The 8,759-nt window shown below is 46.2% G+C and overlaps 1 long non-coding RNA gene across 1 annotated transcript; it reads left to right on the top strand.

Moving 5' to 3' along the window:
• The first annotated feature begins 1,026 nt into the window (after positions 1–1,026).
• On the top strand, positions 1,027–8,243 carry LOC136600965 (uncharacterized). The gene is made up of 3 exons (XR_010789269.1): positions 1,027–2,791; positions 6,096–6,247; positions 7,669–8,243. It is a non-coding gene; the product is annotated as an uncharacterized lncRNA (long non-coding RNA).
• Positions 8,244–8,759: the final 516 nt, after the last annotated feature.

Below are 8,759 nucleotides of genomic sequence, written 5' to 3'. Positions count from 1 at the left end.
TTAAGCTTGCAGATTTGATTTGCGCATCTCCTGCTGCGGGAAACAAATCGCAGCATTCTCCATCTCAGTCCGGATCCCGTGCAGGTGGGCTCAGTAGAAGTCAATGGGTGCGGGTGCTTCACATTGCACCCGCAATTCAATTTGCGGATGCACTACGGATTTGACTACGGAATCTCTGTTCATTTTACACTCTGACAGCCAGAGCGGCTGGTCATGCTAGGTTAGCTCCATCCTGAGGAAACAACCGTCTCCAAGGATGTGGAAACGCGTTGATGGGGATGGGGGGATAGGTTCCATGGGCCCATTCCCTCCTTGAAAAACTAATCTATAGAGTGGTTGTGTGTTCATCATAACGCAACCCATCTACATATTTATAAACTGAAAACAGGGTCATCATCATTATCCTAGCTGGCAGCTGTTAGTTTATCATAACAGACTGCACTTATAGTAACAGAGACTATCGCCCTAAGGGGTATTGATGGAGGTGATAGCCTACAATATATTCTAGGCTACCACCAAGCCATCTATGTATACTAAATACTAGCTCATTAAATCCTAAGGGATGAGCAGCTTATAAAGGAAGAGTACGCTGCTTCATTAAATGCAGCCACTATCTTTCTTCACCTCACAAATCTTCTCTCTACACTAATTATTATATAAGTGGGAGCGACAATTCCTTTGAATTGCCTACTTATAAGTAAGGCCGCCTGCACACGAGCGGAAATCCCGCCGCGGGATTTCCGCCGCTGAAAGTCTGCATAGGAGTGCATTACAATACGCACTCCTATGCAGACGGCCGCGGTTTGGCCGCGCGAAATCTCGCACGGCAAACAAACCGCAGCATGTTCTAATTTTCTGCGGGGCACGCACTCACCGGCCGCCGGCTCCGGTCTGCGCATGCGCCGGCTGCGCGGCAGCCGGCACATCAAAGAGCCGGGGCCGCCACGCGCGGGTAAGTACGTGCTCGTCCCTGCAGGCTCTGGGGTCAGATCACGCGGCGAGATTTCTCGCTGCCGGATCCGACCCGCTCGTCTGCAGGCGGCCTAAGAGAGATTGAATTTTGTAAAAGACATTACCATTTGGAACAATCCATCATGGTCTTTGATAACCAATAACGGTTGCATGTGGCTGTATTCATTTCCTGTATATAATCATATAAATCACGGGAAATGAATAGCTCAGGGAACGGGTCATACAATAATAAGGAAGTGCCACAGAATAACAAGCATAAATAAGCTTGATATATCAAGGTTTGTGGAAATACACTTCAGACATAGCACCCAATGGCGATTTATTGAGGTGACATCTGCTAAAAATTAGTCACCCAAACACTGTTCTAGTAGGAACTCATACTACCTGAGCAATCTTTGATGAACAATTGTTCCAAATAAGGTGACAATAGAAATAAATGCATTTGTCAGATACAATAATAAAGACAATGGACTATTGATCCAAAATAATAAACATCATTGTACCGTGACCAATATAAGAACAGGAACAACTGCAGATGCTAGATCCATCTTGTGATAAAGAATTAGAGGTGTTGAAATGGATAGTGATACTGATGAGTAACATTGGATATAGAACCATCAATAATAATCTTAAGTCACTGACAATAAATATTCTACCACTCTTGGATAAATACTGGTGGTGTCAGTCACTGACAATAGATATTTAGTCATCCCGGATTGAAAAATATTGGAAAATATAAAAATGATGGATGGATAAGAATCCTAACAGTATAGAATAAAAGTCTGACTATATTGTTTACTGCGATTGAGCAACATCCACCGATTTGAGCTTGGTTGATTTTAATTGTTGTGTGTCCTCTGACACATATGGGAAAATAAAAGTACGTCTTCTTATGGTTTATAATTAATAAAAGTTAAGTTTTATGATTTGTGGTCCTTTCGGTGATAAGACACTACGGATTTGAAGTTGGAGATTAGCCGGGGGTGGGGAAATGGCTGGGTTTCAGGAAGTAAAGAGCTGTGGCAGCCATTTTCTCAAGATGAGCAGACAATTTGACGTGGGGAAATTGGTTGTCCTGATGCAGGATAAGGGTGACTGCCCGCGTTTTTTTTCTACAGGGGTCTATGGGACTTGTAATGTTAAATTCGCGATCGCGCAAAATCGCAATTTACTGCTAAATCGTGATTTTTCGCGACCGCGATTTTAACATTAGAAGAAAAAAAAAACGCTGTGAATTTCGCAGTAGAAAAAAAAATTGTAGTGGGTAGTCCCCCTTATCCTGCTATTTGGGACACCAATAGTGAAGTGTATCAAAATAAGGATAAGAAAGAAAGGTCGTGGGAGGAAGTGGCTGAAAAGATTTACGAGCAGTGGACTACAGCCGTGGTAACTCGCAAAAAGAATTGCGTAAGTACTGACTTCTACTTAGCAGCCATCACTTGCATACCCGCCAACACCTACAGAAATGATGCAGACACATGCACATATGCACACATGCATGCAGATAATTACACGCAAACTTACATGCAAAGAGATCCATGCATGCATATCTGCAGGCAGACATGCATGCACATGCAGACATACATGCAAGCAGACACTTGCACACAAGCTGACATGCAGACACATGCACACAGAATGCTTATGTTTGCTTCTTTGATCTATTGCAGTGGAAGAATTAAAGGGAAAGTGGAGGAGCGCAGGATCGATTCCGAGAAGAATACACAGCGGTCCCGAGGAGCAGAGCTGGAGGAAGAACAAAACGACCATATATCTACCTGCAGCAATGAATGTACCCGGCACCAAGCATGGGCATGAGAGAGTAAGTACACAGCAGCTGAAGAAATGTACGAATGCCGTACTTACCCCAAATAACACCCTCATGTTTAGCCCAAAAGTGGAACTGGGTCCTATTTTTTGGGGAATGTCTTATCATACATAGGAATGCCTCTAGTTCAGTGGTGGCGAACCTATGGCACACGTGCCAGAGGCGGCACGCAGAGCCCTCCCTACTGGCACACGCCGCCATCGGCCGCTCACCACTTGTGAATACCAGCAGGGGCCGTGGCTCCCCTGCTGGCATTCACTCACAGCGCTGCTAGCCGCGCTGATCCCGTCACTGTGACTTCAATGTGCAGCCAGGATCCTCCTCCGCCCTCCCCCGACGTCCCCTACTACTTGGTTCCGCGAGAGCAGGGGGAGGAGGCGTCCGGCAACCCACTGACCTCGCAGTGTGTGCCGGGAGCATATTAACTTTTTCTTCCCCACTTTTGCCCCAATCAGCAATTCCCAGCAACCTGATTGGTTGTTTGTCTTGGCTGATACACCAAACAGCCAATCAGGTTGCTGGGAATTGCCTATTGTGGCAGAAGTGGGGAAGAAAAAGTTAATATGCGTGTCGGGACCATCGCCAACCAGAAGAGAAGCTGAGCTTCCAGGAGGAGGAGGAAAGGGTAAGTATGTGGGTCTTGGGAGGGGCGCTGTGGGGTGTCACTACTAGACTGGAGGCCGCTGTGGGGTGTCACTATTGCACTGGGGGCCGCTGTGTGTGTCACTGTTATACTGGGGGCATCACTATTATACTGAGGGGGTGTCACTATTATCCCTAGGGCCGCTGGTGGGGTCACTTTTATCGCTAGGGGAGTCACTATTACCGCTGGGGCCGCTGTGGGGGTCACTATTATTGTTGTGGGGTGGGAGTCACTATTACCACTGGGGCCGCTGGGGGGGGTCACTATTATCGCTCGGGTATGTTTACATGTGGTGGAAAAGGACAGGGCCACTTCAAAATACGATGCAGATTTTGACTGCTTTTTGGATGCGGAAATGCTGCCGAATTTTCCACAGAAATTCCCGCTGAGGACATTCTGCAGTATTTCCGCATCCAAAAAGCAGTCAAAGTCTGCACCCTGTCTATTTTGAAGCGGCCCTGTCCTTTTTAGAATGATGGGGGTAAAATCATACATGGTGATAAGCCCCACCCCTGACATGTTGGCACTTTGTGATAAAAAAAAGTGGGTTTTGGGTTGCAGTTTGGGCACTCGGTCTCTAAAAGGTTCCCCATCACTGGTATAGTTGGTCAAACCTGGAAGCAATAAGGTGGTATCTATTGTTGGTTGGTGGCTGCAGGTGGTATTAAGTGTTCTTGGCAGCAGATGGTATTGTTGGTTGGTGGCAGCAGATGGTATTAGGTGTTCTTGGCAGCAGGTGGTATCTATTGTTGGTTGGTGGCTGCAGGTGGTATTAGGTGTTCATGGCAGCAGATAGTATCTATTGTTGGTTGGTGGCTGCAGCTGGTATTAGGTGTTCTTGGCAGCAGGTGGTATCTATTGTTGGTTGGTGGCTGCAGCTGGTATTAGGTGTTCTTGGCAGCAGATGGTATTTATTGTTGGTTGGTGGCTGCAGGTGGTATTAGGTGTTCTTGGCAGCAGATGGTATCTATTGTTGGTTGGTGGCTGCAGCTGGTATTAGGTGTTCTTGGCAGCAGATGGTATCTATTGTTGGTTGGTGGCTGCAGCTGGTATTAGGTGTTCTTGGCAGCAGATGGTATTTATTGTTGGTTGGTGGCTGCAGGTGGTATTAGGTGTTCTTCGCAGCAGATGGTATCTATTGTTGGTTGGTGGCTGCAGCTGGTATTTGGTGTTCCTGGCAGCAGATGGTATCTATTGTTGGTTGGTGAGTGCAGGTGCTATTAGGTGTTCTTGGCAGCAGGTGGTATCTATTGTTGGTTGGTGACAGCAGATGGTATTAGGTGTTTTGGGCAGCAGGTGGTATCTATTGTTGGTTGGTTGCAGCAGATGGTATTTGGGTTTTTTGGGCAGCAGGTGGTATACATTGTTGGTTGGTTGCAGCAGATGGTATTAGGTGTTTTTGGCAGCAGGTGGTATTCATTGTTGGTTGGTGGCTGCAGCTTCTATTATGTGTTCCTGGCAGCAGGTGGTATCTATTGTTGGTTGGTGGCTGCAGCTTCTATTATGTGTTCCTGGCAGCAGGTGGTATCTATTGTTGGTTGGTCGCAGCAGATGGTATTAGGTGTTCTTGGCAGCAGGTGGTATTCATTGTTGGATGGTGGCAGCAGATGGTATTAGGTGTTCTTGGCAGCAGGTGGTATTCATTGTTGGTTGGTCGCAGCAGGTGGTATTAGGTGTTCTTGGCAGCAGGTGGTATCTATTGTTGGTTGGTGGCAGCAGGTGGTATTAAGTGTTCTTGGCAGCAGGTGGTATCTATTGTTGGTTGGTGGCAGCAGGTGGTATTAGGTGTTCTTGGCAGCAGGTGGTATCTATTGTTGGTTGGTGACAGCAGATGGTATTAGGTGTTCTTGGCAGCAGGTGGTATTCATTGTTGGATGGTGGCAGCAGATGGTATTAGGTGTTCTTGGCAGCAGGTGGTATCCTTTATTGGTTGGTGGCTGCAGGGAGTATTAAGGCTCATGTCCATGGGCGGATTTGTATTCGGAATCCGCACTGGTCACCAGCGCAGGAGATCCGCAAGTCAAAGTTCCCATAGGGAAGCATTGGCATCCGCAACCTAATTTAAGCTTGCAGATTTGATATGTAAATCTCCCGCAGCGGCAAGCAATTTTTCTCCATTACAGTCCGGATCCTGTGCGAGTGGGCTCAATAGAAGTCAATGGGTGTGGATGATCCACAGTGCAATTGCAATTCAATTGCGCATGAACTGTGGATTTGAAGGCAGAGATTATCCAGGGGGGTAGAGAAAAGGCTGGTTTTCAGAAAGTAAAGACCTGTGGTTGCCATTTTCTCAAGATGACAATTTGACACGGGGAAATTGGTTGTCCTGATGCATCAAAATAAGGATAGGAAAGAAAGGTCGTGGGAGGAACTGGCTAAAAAGATTTACGAGGAGTGGGACTACAGCCGTGGTAACTCAGAATTGCGTAAGTACTGACTGCTACTTATCAGCCATCACTTGCATACATGCAAACACCTACACAAATGATGCAGACACATGAACATATGTACACATGCATGCAAACTGACATGCAAAGAGATCCATGCATGCATATTTGACATACAGACATACATGCAAGCAGACACTTGCACACAAGCTGACATGCAGACACATGCACACAGAATGCTTATGTTTGCTTCTTTGATCTATTGCAGTGGAAGAATTAAAGGGAAAGTGGAGGAGCGCAGGATCAATTCCGAGAAGAATACACAGCGGTCCCGAGGAGCAGAGCTGGAGGAAGAACAAAACGACCATATATCTACCTGCAGCAATGAATGTACCCGGCACCAAGCATGGGCATGAGAGAGTAAGTACACAGCAGCTGAAGAAATGTACGAATGCCGTATTTACCCAAAATAAGACCCCCATGTTTAGCCCAAAAGTGGAACTGCGTCTTATTTTTTGGGAATGTCTTATCATGTTTTCCTAGCAGACATGGTCCAGGTCCGTCCCACTGGTCTACGACGCAATCCCATCAGTCCTCGGTGGCCGACTAGAGATTGCTTCCTGGTAACAGTGTTTGTAAACTCCGTCTCCAGGAAGCGATGGCTCGGATTGGTTCTCGAGCATCGTGGCGCAGCTATTCAATGTAGCGGGAGGGACCTGGACCGCCCCTGCTAGGTAAAGTCTTGTTTTGTAGCATAGCTAGGGCATGCCTTCAGGGAAAGGCGGTAATAGTTGGGACTTGCTGACATGTAAGCCTGCTGTGTTTTTAAATCCTGTATCGCCGGAACAATTTTTTAAGAGAGACCGCACCGTGATCTCCCTCCATAACACGCGGGCACCAGCTGTATCTTACAGCCAACACCCAGCAGCAACAACTCCGATAAGCTGTGTGGCTCTTCGGAGCTGTTAACCCTTTAACCCCTTAGTGTCCAAGGTTTTTTCCATTTTAGCTTTTTCCTGCCCCCTTTTTAAAAAATCCTGTTTTATTCATCCATCGCGTCGCTGTAGGAGGGTTTGTTTTTTGTGGGACGCGGTGTATTTTTTAATGCTACTAATGCACTGAAACATTAGGAAAAATTCTACAGGAGAGAAATGGGGCAAAAAAAGATATTCCGCCCTCTTTCAGTGCGTCTTGTGCCTGCAGCGCACAAACTGCAACAAAAATGACATGAAAACTTCTGTTATGGGTCGGTACGACGAAACAAATTTTTTTCAAAGCTATTTATTTCCTTTAATTAATGCCTGCCGCCATCTTCAGAGCGCAATAGCTTCTTCATTTTACTGTCAGCATGGTTGTCTGAGGGCCCCGTAGTTTCCAGCGGGACCGTTTTAGAATATTTACTACTTTTTCATTACTTTTTATTGCATTTTAACAAATTTACATTCTAACAGTCCGATACTTAAAATAAACAGTATTTACGGCTCACGGCTAGAAACAAAGAGGGACAAGAACAATAGAAATGCCATCAAAACAAGACGCACCGAGAGATGGAGAAGTTTCTTCTTCTGTCTAATTCTCTCCAGAAAGTTTTCAAAAGTTTTGAAGGACGTTACATTGTAGCATTTGAACATACAAACATTTGAACATACAACTCGTCCCGCAGAAGCGAGTCCTCACTCAGCTGCCGATTAATAGATGAGTTTCAATTTTTAAAAAGGGGGAAGGAAAAAATGGGAAATAGAAAAAGCACAAATGCCTGGTGACGTGCCGGTTTGCAGTTGAGCTGTTTTTCATGCATTACGGTCCAGACGCGTTTACTAAAAAGTACTTTCTCTCCACAGATCTAGTGATAATTTGCCGAGCCCGCAGCAAGAAGCAGGTGCTGCCTCAACAGCCTACAGTAGAGGAGCACGACAGTGTGCCATCCGTCAGCAGCCAACTGCTTCCAAGGAGAGTGGGAAGACCCCCAGCTGCGATGCCAGTAAATGCCCCAGTTGTAGCATCAGTACAGAGGCAGGAAGAGATGCAAAAACAGGTCATGGCACTTCTTGAGCACCAAAGCCCTCTGAATGATGCGGCCCAATTATTTAGTGGCCTTAATTCTAAGAACCATGCCCGAACACTGGCGGCTAACGAATCAAGGAGAAGTCTTTCACCTTTTAGAAATGTCTCGCCCCCCAAAGGTACCCTATGAGCTGCACTATAATATCAAGCAGTTCAGGCTGCACCATCAACAATGTGTGCATGCCAATATGCAGCCTCCACTTCCACCTCCCCCCACCCCTCCACCAGCAACACCCCCACCTCAGCAGTACCATAGCCATGAATATGGTGCATACCAACCCCGTCATCCTCATGGCAATATGCACACCCGCCAGCCGTACGGCATCTGTCTTCTACCAGGGGATCCCCTAATAACTGGAGCAAACTCCACAACAGTCAGCTGCGCCCTCTATGTGATCTACAGCTTCTGGCAGTGACACAGATCCCCAGGACCAAAGTCTAGAGGCGTCTTTGTTAAAAAAAAAAATTGAAGTTAAGTCTTTGTTGTGTATTTTTAAAAACAGAAAATAATAAAACTTTTTTTAATAAAAATATTGTGTTTTTGTTTCATTTTTGACGCCGCAGTGAAACAAGCAATTTTTTTGCGCACATAAGTAGATATGCAAAAAAATGGCTCTATTACAACCGATGTCCATTTACTACAAGCGCAAAAGAAAATGCACCTGTAAAAGATAGGACATTGTGCAAAAATCAGAGCGCCGCATCACACTGATGGAATCCCCTGCCACAGCTGCCATAGCAGGGCATTGCTTCATCTCCACGGGGCATCCCCTCATCACTGAACACTGTGACAGCACTAGTACAGTGTTCATTGATGAGGGGACTCCCCGCAGCGATAATTTTCTGGTGTGTGTGTGTGTGTGTGTGT

Source organism: Eleutherodactylus coqui, unplaced genomic scaffold, assembly GCF_035609145.1.
Source record: "Eleutherodactylus coqui strain aEleCoq1 unplaced genomic scaffold, aEleCoq1.hap1 HAP1_SCAFFOLD_36, whole genome shotgun sequence".
NCBI lineage: Eukaryota > Metazoa > Chordata > Amphibia > Anura > Eleutherodactylidae > Eleutherodactylus > Eleutherodactylus coqui.
This window is presented reverse-complemented; position numbering and strand designations above follow the sequence as displayed.